Source organism: Dendrobium catenatum, unplaced genomic scaffold (genome assembly GCF_001605985.2).
Source record: "Dendrobium catenatum unplaced genomic scaffold, ASM160598v2 fragScaff_scaffold_1012, whole genome shotgun sequence".
In the NCBI taxonomy this organism is placed as follows: Eukaryota; Viridiplantae; Streptophyta; class Magnoliopsida; order Asparagales; family Orchidaceae; genus Dendrobium; species Dendrobium catenatum.
The window spans coordinates 61,473-74,647 of NW_021319474.1; positions in this window are offsets into that span (position 1 = coordinate 61,473).

Below are 13,175 nucleotides of genomic sequence, written 5' to 3' on the forward strand. Positions count from 1 at the left end.
TATCCCATGCTTAAATGGGTAAGGCTGGGTGCACTTGACTACGATCGACCAATGGTGTTTATATATAGCATCCTCAGGCTCATCATCTCCTCTTAGGCCTTTTCTCAAGCTTGTATTGATAAAACATAAGCTCTAAATTTATAATAAAATGAATCATGTAAATACTAAGTAGAAATATCAAAAATACAAACATAAAAATATTCTCTTTTTCCTTAGCTTCCTAAAAAGAATTGTTACAAAATGGAACTCATCTCATTTGAAATTTCATAAGAACATCATTCTGTTAGCTTTGAAATTATAAAAATATTTATCACCAATTTAATCATAATTATTCTCAAGAGACTGTTTCTCTTGGAATGTAATTAATCATAAGAGCTTAACTTTCTCGGGAGCTTGTATCCCAGAATAAAATTAACAATTTCTTTCCCACATAAGATAGGGGTAAAAACTCTATGAATGTTAATTATTTTTTAAAACTTTATTTCTATCTTTGAAATCATTATACAGTAGTATTTTTTTATATTTTGAGATAGTATATTATTCTCTATGTTATATTTAACCACAAAATATAATAATTTAATCTGTAGTTAAATATAGATAATAATTTATTCTCTATGGGTTCCTCTAACAATTAATGCTTCATTACATTTTAATTTGATTCAAATTATAACTCATCACTATAATTATGAATCTAAAATATCAACAACAAATGATGATTTATTATATGAGAAAATAAATTAGTTCAAGATATTATGTAAGTATCATGTGTAATATTAAACTGGTTATAATTATACAATACTTTTAATATTACATCCATAGTAAGTTGATATTTTATCGAACTCGAACTTATAATATATTTCATTATTTTAAGGGTGTATATTCTAAAATCAATAACTAATTTATGCATTATAATGAAGAAAAAATGAATTAATTTTTTATACCACGCATTTGGTTATCATATGCAAAGTAAAGATTCCTTATATGCTAAATTTTAATAAACTCACATATTATTATACTATTTTGTAATATTTCACACATGATTTATACATTAAGAAGGAATATCTTTGATGTGGATTTTAATTTAAATATTAAAAAAAATAATTAATTTTATAAAATACACTCAAATTATGTCTTTAATTATGTGCATTGTTTTATATATATATGCATTTGTATATGATAAAAGGATGGCTAAATAAATGATCTACAAATCTACAATTGAGTAGACCCATTGGTTATCTATATTGTTGCAACTCGATTGGGCTCCCGAGTTTATAATTATGATGATAATAAATATTATTAATTACCTCTTTATTTTTCTTAATATTTATAGTGCATATTTATTTGTGTATTGACTAACATTTTAGGTACAATATACACTATTCTTTAAAGATTCAGGGCTTAAAATTAGGTAGAATAGGTTAGGGTAAAAAAATATATAATTTTAATTAATTATTTTTAATTTCTAAAGTCAAGTCTTCTAAAGGTGTATGCTAGCATAGTGATCGTGCACACACACACAAGGGAAGGAGAAATATTTTTAAATATTTTAATTTTTTTGTACATTGTACTATACGATCAATATCGTATTGGACGATTTATTATTACAAAAATTAATTAAAATATTTTATTTATCTAGAAATTTTTTTTTGAAATATAATTAATCGTAGTATGAATACCACATCGTACTAGATGATTTGTTATAATTAAAAATCCCATTGTTCATTAAATTAGGCAAAAATTTGAATTTCAAAAGTTGTTCTATTCATACTATACAAAACTAATCGCCTCGTATAATGTTTAAAATATTACATAATTTAATCATATGATTAATCAATCGAATCTGCTTAATTTTGATATTTAATGGTACTATATGAACTAGATCGTACTATACGATCAATAGAGACAATATTTGGTCATCCCATGATTCGTCTTAGACAAACAGCATTTCGGTTGAGCTAATTATATTATATGATTGTTCATTAGTATTGATAATCATATAAAACTAACAGGCAAATTGAATAGTTCATATTGATGATCGTACAATATTAATATGTCATATTCTACACTTCGTACTAGACGATCCTAAGATTATCCTGTAAGATTTTTGACAGCTGCACTTTCCACTTTCATCATAGAATCCATAAACATAAGACTAAGTTTATGTGCAGATGGTTTTACTTCATTTAGCTGGTTAGCTTCACCTTACTCATGCTAGCCCATAATACTCACCCCATATAATCTTCCCTCAAAATTGTGTATGACTACTCATTACATATTTCTGATGCTTATCATTCCAGGGCCATGTAATCCAAAAATAAAGATAGATGTCTTCTTACAAATGTTAATTAATGATTTAAATTTATTATGATAAGAGGGAGTAAGTATATATGATATCTATGCTAAATAAAACTTCATTATGAGGGTAGCATTACTTTGGACAATTGGTGACATTCATGCATACGGTATGCTCTCAAGTTGGAACACTTTCGATAAATTAGCTTGTCCATATTGTATGGAGTATACAAAGTCATCACTTTAAAGTATGGAGGGAATAACACTTGGTTTGACTATCATCACATGTTCTTACATATAGGTTATCCTTTCAAGCAAATAAATATGTTTTTGTTAAAAATAAAATGGTAATATCGCAACCTTCTCCTAGATTAACTAGTGATGAAATATTTGAAAGAGTAAGATCCATACCCACAATAGTGGATTCTTCAACATTAGCTGATTATAAATTATCTGGGTATGGTGTCAGCTATAATTGGATAAAAAGTATTTTTTTGTTATTGTAATATTGGAGGACAAACCTGATTAGCTATAACTTGAATGTGTTGCATATAGAAAAAAATATTTTTAATAACATATTAAATACAATCATGGACATCAAAGAAAAATCCAAAGGCAACATAAAAGTAAGGATGGACTTAAAGAAAATTTATAGGAGGAAAGTATTAGAATTGAAGGATGGTAAAAATGGAAAATTTCTCAAACCAAAAGTTCATTTCACCTTGACTTTATAGCAGAGTTGAGCAGCTTGTGAATGGGTAAAGACTCTATAGGTACTTGATGGAAATTCTTTAAATCTAAGTAGATGTGTTGATATAAGCTTTGAGAGATTGTTTGGTTTGAGAAGTCATGACTATCATATATTTATGTAATGTCTAAAACTAACTGCCTTTAGTTATCTGCTAGATCAAAATTTAAAGCCCTTGATCGAGCTAAGTATCTTCTTTAATGGTTTATGATATTTAAAACTAATTGCAGAGCACCTGATTCTTATGAAGTAGCATATCCCTTTCATTTTGTGTAAATATGAGAAGATATTTCCTCTATTTTTTTTACTCTATGGAGCATCTACCTGTGCATTTTTCATGTCAGCAATAGTCGATGGACCTATTCAGTATCGGTAGATGTATCCTTTTGAGAGGTATTTAAATAAACTCAAGAAGACTACTAAAAATAAACCATATCCTAATGGCTCAATATGTGAAGCATATTTATTGTACGAGACAACCCAATTTTGCTCGTATTACTTTGAAATAGCATCATAATTAAGCTAGATCACTAAACCTCAAAATATGAATAAATCCTTAAATTTATCTATATTCAATGAAAGTGGTAAACCTATAGGTGCTAACACCGTGCACTATTTGACTTATTAGGAGATGAGAGTTTCTACATTATATGTCTTGCTTAAATGTGATGAAGTTGTGTCATATATCGAGTAAGTATGACTTAGCTTGCTCATAAATTTTTTTTAAACCTTAATGTTAATATGAGTTTCATTAATGGTTTGAATACATCAAAATAAGTAGAAGTTTAAAAGTAGTGGAAACAAAATTCCCTATTTAGTTTAAAAATATGATACATACTTAGACTATTCATTTCAAGTAATATATTTTTATTTAGTAAATAAATATGCTAATAATATATTTTATCTACAAACTAGGTGCACACTGAAGGCAATAATTTATAGTATAATGAGATATTTGATATAGTTTGGGGACCAAATAGAGTAGTGAAATATTATATATATATATTTTTTTGTTAATGGTCCAAATTCCAAACAAATTTTTGGTGTGAAGGTAGAAAAATAGAAAATTTTGATGTATGTGTAAGAGGGGACACCCATACATATAATGATTCTAAGTACTATAGGGTATTACAAGAAATATTTTTATTGGAATATCCTGGTCATAAGAATAATATGTATCTATTAAATTATGAGTGATTTGATCAATTATAGAACAGGGGTACAAGAATACATCCATTTTATGATATAATAGAAGTTAAGTGGTGTAAGAGATATTAAAAGTTTAATATATTGAGATAGTTGCTACTTAATTCTTGATTGTTGATATTCTTGTAACTTGTATATTTTTTATGATTCTAAATATTATTTCTTTAATTATTATTTCTCCTAACATATTTTAGAAGAAATTTTTTACTGTTTGTGTGTACTAATATTTCAGGGAAATCATACTCTGGATTATTGAAGACTTTAAATCAGATCAGTCAAAGATTTATTGTAACTGAAGTATGTATTTTTTATTTTATTGAGTCTAAGAGAGTGTGATTATAATTGAGTAACTATGTACACACACATTGGGAGAGAGTTTAAAATCTATAATTTTTAAACTGATCGTACTATACGAAGTCTTTTTATACGAGATGATTTGTTTAGTTATTTTCTCCTTCGAGCAATCAAACGAATAGATAGTAAAAAAATTTTCTTAGTATGGATCGTACTGTACGATATTTCAATCATACGTATGCCATCTAGGGTATGAATTAGATGGGTCGCTTTTCATCCAGATGAACCTAAATTTTTTTTAATGGTTTGTACCATATGATGTCATTATCGTACGTACGCCATCCAGAGTATGAATTAAATGGGTCACTTTTTTCCCCGATGAATTTGAAAATTTTTGTAACTAATTGTACTGTATGATGTCATCATCGTGCATACTCCATCTAGGGTACAAAATTATGGGGTGCCTCTTTATCCTGATGAAAGTGAAAATTTTTCTAACTGTTCGTACTGGATGAACTTGGTTCTTGCCAGATGATCATCATGTATGAAATCATTTCATATCGATTCACAATAGGTTCATATGCAATACTTTTTGAACTGTTCGTACATACAAACATAAGATCGTATTTGTACGATCGTGTATGCTCACAATAAAAAATTTCAGTTTTCTTGACTGTTTTTGTCTCTTTGATATAAAAGGTCCTCTAAAACTGACATGAAAAATCTTGTTTTCATGAATTTTGAAGAGCAAGTGAAAGAGAGAGTGGGAGAGTGTTTGAGAGAGATTTCTTATAAGTGGAGTGTGAAGGGTTCACAAGGTTACTCAAAGGTAAGGATCTCTTTGTGAATTTGGTGATTACTCTTCTTTTCTTCTTTTTAGTTACTCGTGAGAAGATCTTTAAAGAAGATTTGGTACTCTGGTGACACTTGGAGGGTATGAAAGGATGACGATACTCTACCGACACTTGGAGGGTGTGAAAGAATAACGGTACACTATCGAGACTTGGAGGGTTTAAAAGGATGACGGTACTCTGACAATACTTAGAGGCTGTGAAAGGATGATGGTACTCTGTCGACACTTGGAGGGTGTGAAAGGACAAAGGTTCTCTGCCGCACTGGAGATTTATGAAAGAGAGGTTTTTGTAAAGACTTCTCAGCCTTGCTGTGGGGGAAAAAGGAGAGTCACTTTGATAATAATTCAGTACCTAAAGAGGGAGTCTTCAGGGAGTGGATATAGGTCATATTTGATCGAACCACTATAAATTTTTTTGTTTTTTTTTTATTTTCGCATTTATTTACTAATTATTATTTACTATGGTTAAAAAGTTTATTTTGAAACTTAAATTAACTTGCAATGAGAATGTCTACTTTTAGAAATTGAAACACACCTGAAGGGTATTCGATCACTAGACCTCTATTATTTGACAATATCCCTTTTAATTTTTTGAAAACATGCATTTCTACTTTTCTACAATCACTTGATTATCACATGTGGATTTTAGTTCAAGAAGAGATACAAGACCAACTAGATCAGTTGATGACATTAGAGTTGGAACACTCTTTGCATACTGAACTATAAAAGAATGTGGCTTAACACAGTTAGATGTTAAATGCTTAAACAATATCTTTTGTACAATTAAGTTAGAAGATGACATGTGGGTTTCTACTTATAAAAGTGGAAAGGATATTTATGATAGACTTTGTATTACTTATGAAGGGACTAATGAAGTAAAGCAATCTAGATTAAATATCTTATTATATGACTATAAATTATTTCGTATGAAACTCAATGAATCCATTTCTGACATACATATAAGATTCACTCAAATAATTACTTCTTTGCATACATTAGATAGGGAATTAATTAATATTGAAATGGTCAATAAAATTCTTTATTATTTTCTTACTACTTATGATGCTAAAATATCTACTATTATAAAGTTTAAGGATTTAAATATCTACTCTATTGATAATCTTCTTAGATCACTAATTACTTACGAGCAAGTAGCAAGTCAAAGAAATATTGATGCAAGAGAATATAAAAAGGAGAAGAACATATTATTGAAAGCAAATGATTTGGAGAGTGATCAGTTACTACCTGAGGATGAGGATGACATTGCCTTAATGACTAGGAAATTCAAAAGTTTTTTTTTAAAAGGAAGCAGATGAGATGCCAACAGTGGAACAGAGGTAAGTTTAATAAAAATGTTAAGGTATCTAATGATGTGATTTGCTATGAATGCTGAAAACCTAGACATATAAAATCAGTATGCCCAAATCTAAAAGCTACTCCTAGTAAGAAGAAGGTAAAAGAGAAAGCAAATGTGAAGAAGGACAAAAAGAGATTTTAAAAAGCTTTTTGGGCGGACTCAGCTTCGGATTCGTCAGAAACAAAAAGGAGGAAGTCACCAACCTGTGTTTAATGTCCGATAATCTTTATCAATCAGATCTAGAAGAGATATGTGACTTAACCTATATTGAATTATTAAAGTTTCTGAAAGAATACATTATGCATATAGAAAACTTAAGAAAATACATGCTAGAATGAACTTAGAAATATAAGAGTTGCAAAAAGAGCATGAAATCCTTAGAGAATATCACACACTGATAGATAACAACCACATAAGCTTATTTGATGAATTCAATGATTTCAATAAAAAGAATGATCTTTTAAAATCATCTTATGCTCAATTGGAAAAAGAATTCAAAAATTTTTGGGATGAATCTAAGAATAGATATCACTATTTGAAATATGATAGCACTATATTAGAATATACCAATTCATTTCTTAGACTAACAGTGAAAGCTCTTGAAAAAAATAGAAAAAAATCAACACTTGAAGATTTTACAAATCCTATTTCGAGATAAAAAATTTAAAAAACCACGAAGAGATAGATTTATTATAGAAAATTAAGAAACCCATTTTCTGGAGTTAAATATTTTACTTGTGGGATAATTAGACATATTTCACACACTTGTACTTTATATAGAAAAATGCATTTAGTGTGGAGACCTAAGATGCATAAAACAAGTCATATCATGCATGTATCTAGTTTTAAATTGCCAAAAGTAGAACCCATACTTATTTGGATTTCCAAGTCTACTGTTTGATTGTCTTGTAGGAACACTCTCATACAAGACCTCGTGAGAGCATTTGATACCTAGACATCATTTGTTTGAATCATATGAATGGAGACACTAAAAAATTCATATTGCTGGAAGTTATGATGGAGGCATGGTTACACTGACAGATAACACCACCAGGAAAGTGGTTGGCACAAGTATGATCGAAAACTTGCAAAAATTTTTTTATAGAAAATGTATTGCTTGTCGAAGGCTTAAAGCATAATTTGTTAATTATTAGTAAGCTATGTGATAAAAGGTATAGTGTAAAATTTTTTCTCACTAGCTGCATATTAAGCCTAAATGGAAATGATGTTTTGAATGGAATTAGAGTAAACAATGTTTATATGATAGATTTGAATTGTATTAACACTCATAATACATTTTATTTAAAAATAATTTTTAAATAATCTTGGTTATGGTATATAATACTTTGTCATGTTAGCATGAAAAATCTTAGGACAATTACCCAAAAAAATTTGAATAGAGCTATACCAAAACTTGACTTTACTAAAAATCACCTTTGCAATGCATGTCAATTAGGAAAATAGGTGAATTCCCATTTCATTCCAATAAGAATCTTAGAACTAGTAAACCATTGGAGATTATTCATATAGATCTTTTTGGAGTAGTTAGTACTATTAGTCTAGGAGGAAAGGTATACTGATTTTTGATCGTTGATGATTTCTCAGGATTCACGTGGGTTAAATTTTTATTTGTAAGAGTGAATAATTTGAGGAATTTATAAATTTTTCGACTTGAATTCAGAGGAAACTAGGGTGTGAGTTTTTAACAATTCAAAATGATCAAGGAGATGAATTGAAACAAGCACCTAGGGCTTGGTATGAGAGGTTAAACACTTTTCTATTTGAGAGATCTTTTGAAAAAGTGTGAATACCACTCTTTTTTTGAAGAAATTGAGAGATGATATACTCATTGTTCAAATTTATGTTAATGATATCATTTTAGATCTTCAAATAAAAATCTTTGTGTGACTTTTCTAAAATAATGAGTAGTGAATTTGAGATGTGCTTAATAGGAGATCTTTGTTACTTTCTAGGTTTTAGCATTAAAAAAATTAATGAGAATATTTTTTAATCAGTCAAAGTATGTTAAGGACATCCTCAAGAAGTATGAAATGGATGATACTAAACTAGTTAGTACACCTATGAGTTTCTCAGTTTAGTTGGATAAGGAACCAAAGGGAAAATCTATTGATCAAAAGAAATTTAGTGGAATTTTTTTTATATTTTTTATTTTTATTTTTTTATTATTTTTTGTTTTTTATTTTTTTATTTCTTATTTTTTATTTTTTTTAAAGAGAAATTATTAGATCTTTGCTTTATTTGATAACTAGCAGACCTGACATTATATTTAGTATTTGTTTATGTGCTAGATTTTAATGTAATCCAAAAGAATCACATTTGATAGCAATAAAAAGAATTTTGAGATATCTCTCAGGAACTCAGAACTTAGGAATTTGGTATCCTAAGTATAGCTCTTCATTTAAAATTATTAAATATTTAGATTCAAACTTTACAGGTTATAGGGTTGATCGAAAGAGTACATCTAAAACTTGTCAATTTATAAGAAATTCTTTAGTTTCTTGGTCTAGTAGAAAATAGAATTCTATATCCCTATCTATTGTTGAAGCTAAATATATTACCTTAGAAAATTATGTGGCACATGTTCTTTGATTGAAATAATAATTGATAGATTTAGGATTTATAATAGGTATACTTCTAATTTATTATGATAACACTATTATCATTTGTATTTTAAAAAATCTTATTCATTATTTTAGAACCAAACATATAGACATAAGATATCATTTCATTATGGATCATGTATCCAAAGGAGAAATTGAATTAAACCATATTTCAACTGAAAATCAACTTACAGACATTATTATAAAACTAGTCTTTGATACTTTTAGCATATTAAGAACAAGGCTATGTGTGATCGATCTAAATGCTTAAACTATATCTTATGCAAACTTGATATGATTTCATATATTTTTCCTGTTTTTGGTTTTCAATTTTTTATTTGTGTGAGTGTTTTCAGATTTTTTTTTAATTTTGTTTTATATTTTGTGTTATTTAGACATGTTTTAACATATCAAAGTTTCTGTTTCTGATCATTCGTGTTGAATTTTTTAAGTATTCTACTAGTACTGTATGAAATTATTTTTATCCTTTATGAAATCTGTAGCATGTTAATCGTTGTTTTGGAGTGAATGCATAAATTTTTGATTTTTTAATACATATCATACTATACGATATTTATATCATCCTGAATGATTTGTATTTATTCGTCTGTACACATGTAGACGGTTATTCGAGCAGAATTGGTTATTATAATTGATCGTACATACAAACCATATGTCATTAGATGTGGGGGATGAAACCTAACCATCATTAAAACTATCTTAAATAACTGATCATCACGAATGAACACCTATTTGTCAGAATGATTTTCTAGTCAAAAAGTATGTACGAAAAGATGCTTCGCAACTTGCATGATTATGAAAAGTTATTTCATTTTGAACATTTTTGTTCGTCCATTACAAAAACTTTTTTGTCCCATACATCTTATGATCGTACGTATGAACCTATTTTTGTACTGAATGAAAGGTCATTTTTCTTTAAGTAGGAGAGCTTTAGAATTCATTTTCATTCACTGCAACAGTTTCTTTCAATCATTCTCATCTTAGAAATGGCCAGTTCTAGCAAGTGTGGTAGAGTCTCTAAGGGTACGTCATCTAGGGGTGGAGATGGAAACTTTCTATATAGAGCAAATGAGGATTCTTAATTTAGGTTTGTCGCTGCAAAAATCACCGAGTCTAGACTCTTAATTCAAGAGGATATCCATTTTCAAGTCATGCCTCTTTTTTCTTCAACTCAATTCACCTTTATCTTGACTTTAATCCGTGCTTATCATAAGGAGATCTTTCATTAATTTTTAGCGAACATAAGTTTTAGTGAGGATGAGAGTAGGATAAGATCATATATTCAAAAGAAACGGGTAGAAATCACTAAGGAAGATCTATGAACTTTTCTACATCTAAGAACTCAAGGTACTAGAGCACATACTATGACTTCTAAATCTGATTATGATTGGTCTAAAATAAATAAAACTCTTAGAGGAGTTACTCAAGTTGGTCACTTTAAATCAAAATGCTAGGGTCATGCTGCATGTCCTTAGAACTTCAATTATTCCTAAGGCTGGTGGTCACATAAATATTACTCCTATTTTGTCCACAGTTACCTATCTAATCATGATTGGATAACCAATTGATGAAGCCCAACTCATTCTAGATTATATTTATAACCTTTATGAAATTGGGTTTGTTTCTCATAGGAGGAAGAAAAATATTACTTTAGGACATCTAGTGACCTATGTCTTAAAAAAGAAGTACAACATTTTTTATCCTGGTATCACACCCACTGAGTTGCCAATCTACTTCACTGATGCCTCTTTTTGAGCACTTTTTGGTAATAATGATGATTCAAGTGAGGATGCTGAGAAAGAAGGGGGAGCACCTGCACCTACTCATGGACCTAACTTTCAGGAGATGATCCTGCATTTTGACTGATTAGAGGTCATTTTGATTAAATTCAGACTCACCTAAATCAGCAGGATGCACAGTACCAGCAAGATATTGGTTGGATCTGAGATCAAATCGACTCGATAAACATTAATATAGCTATGATGAATAGCTTTTTCTCTATCTTCAACTAGTCTCCTCTAAATCAGGGTCCCTCAGAGTTCTATATATACATCTTTTATATTATCTTTGCTAGTCCTCTCCATATGTGATGATTTCAATGATGATTTCAGTGTTATATGTACTTATCTTTGTTTAGTATTTTGTGTACTTATCTTTATTAATGTTTTACTATTTTTATTTTGATAGAAATTGATATCAAAGAGCTTAAATGTATTTGATCTTTAAATTGATATCAATAAAAAATATCTTATTTTGCTTAGTTGCTTTTGTTCGTTATTTGAAATGTAAGTTTTGCCTATATAATAATCCTGTCTTAATTGATCTAAAAAGTATTATAAATTAACCTGCAATACAAAATTAATTTAATTATGAAATCTAATTTTTCAAAATTATAAGTTAACTTATAACTCGTTCAGGTTAAGGATATCACTCTCATGTTCTTTTAAGGCAAATAAAATTTAAACATTATTATTACAATTTTGATGTCTTATTATTTTTATTACTAATTTTAATATAATTATCTTTGTAATTAGAGAAATTTGATGTTTTAGAGTATTGATTTTGGAAAGATCAATTAAAAAAAAAGGGTATAAAGAAGAAATATTTATTGTGTACAAAAATTAAAAAAATGTGTAATAGTTTGCAAATTAAAAAGAGACATAAAATTAGCCCAAATACAAAAAGATATAAAAAGTATGCCACAAATATTTGAAAAGATGCGCAATATCACCAATTGAATATGTTATTTCCTCTATCATTTAATCTTCAAATTCAAATCAATCTAATGTTCAATTATATTTTATATTGAAAATTGAACTTAACTAATCTTCATTTCATCACCTTTGTAATAATTCTTCTTATCTAATTGTCTAGAATGCTTCATGACCTTGAGCAATTTTTCTTGTCTACGCTATACTTTAATTTAAATGATTTGGATTTTTTTTTCATCTAATGATCATTAACTTTGTTTTTCAAATTATAGTTCAATGCCATTCAAGATCAATTACTAAGGTTTCTTATATAACTTCTTTTATTTCAACCTTCTTGTTTCCCTTTTTATTGTTGTCAAAAGTGGGAGTAAATATTTTTTTTGTATTTTATTAGTGTTTTGTTATTTTGCTATTATTTTTATTTTTTTGTATTTTAATCATTTATGTAAAATAAAATAAAAATAAAAAAATTATTCTTTAAGGAATTCCCTTATATTCACATGTTTATTTATTTAGGGGGAGCTATGGAGAAATATAGTGTATTCAATTTTACTCAAATAATAATTGTTTTTCCATCATAAAAAAGGGAGAGATTATTGAGATAATTTCTACTTAGTTCTTGATTGTTGATATTCTTGTAACTTGTATATTTTTTATGATTCTAAATATTATTACTTTTATTATTATTTCTCCTAACATATTTTAAAAGAATTATTTTACTATTTATGTGTACTAACATTTCAGAGAAATCATGCTCCGAAATATTGTTGAAGACTTCAAATAAGACTAGTTTAGATTTTATTATAACTAAAGTTTATATTTTTTATTTTATTGAGTCTAAGAGAGTGTGATTGTAATTGAGTAGTTGTGCACACACACAACGGTGGAGAGTTTAAAATCTATAATTTTTGAACTAATCGTACTGTACAAAATCTTTTCGTACGAGATAATTTGTTCCATTATGTTCTTCTTCAAGTAGTCAAACGAACAGATAGTAGAAAAATTTTCTAACTATGGAATGTACTGTATGATATTATAATCATATGTATGTTATCCAGTGTATGAATTGGAT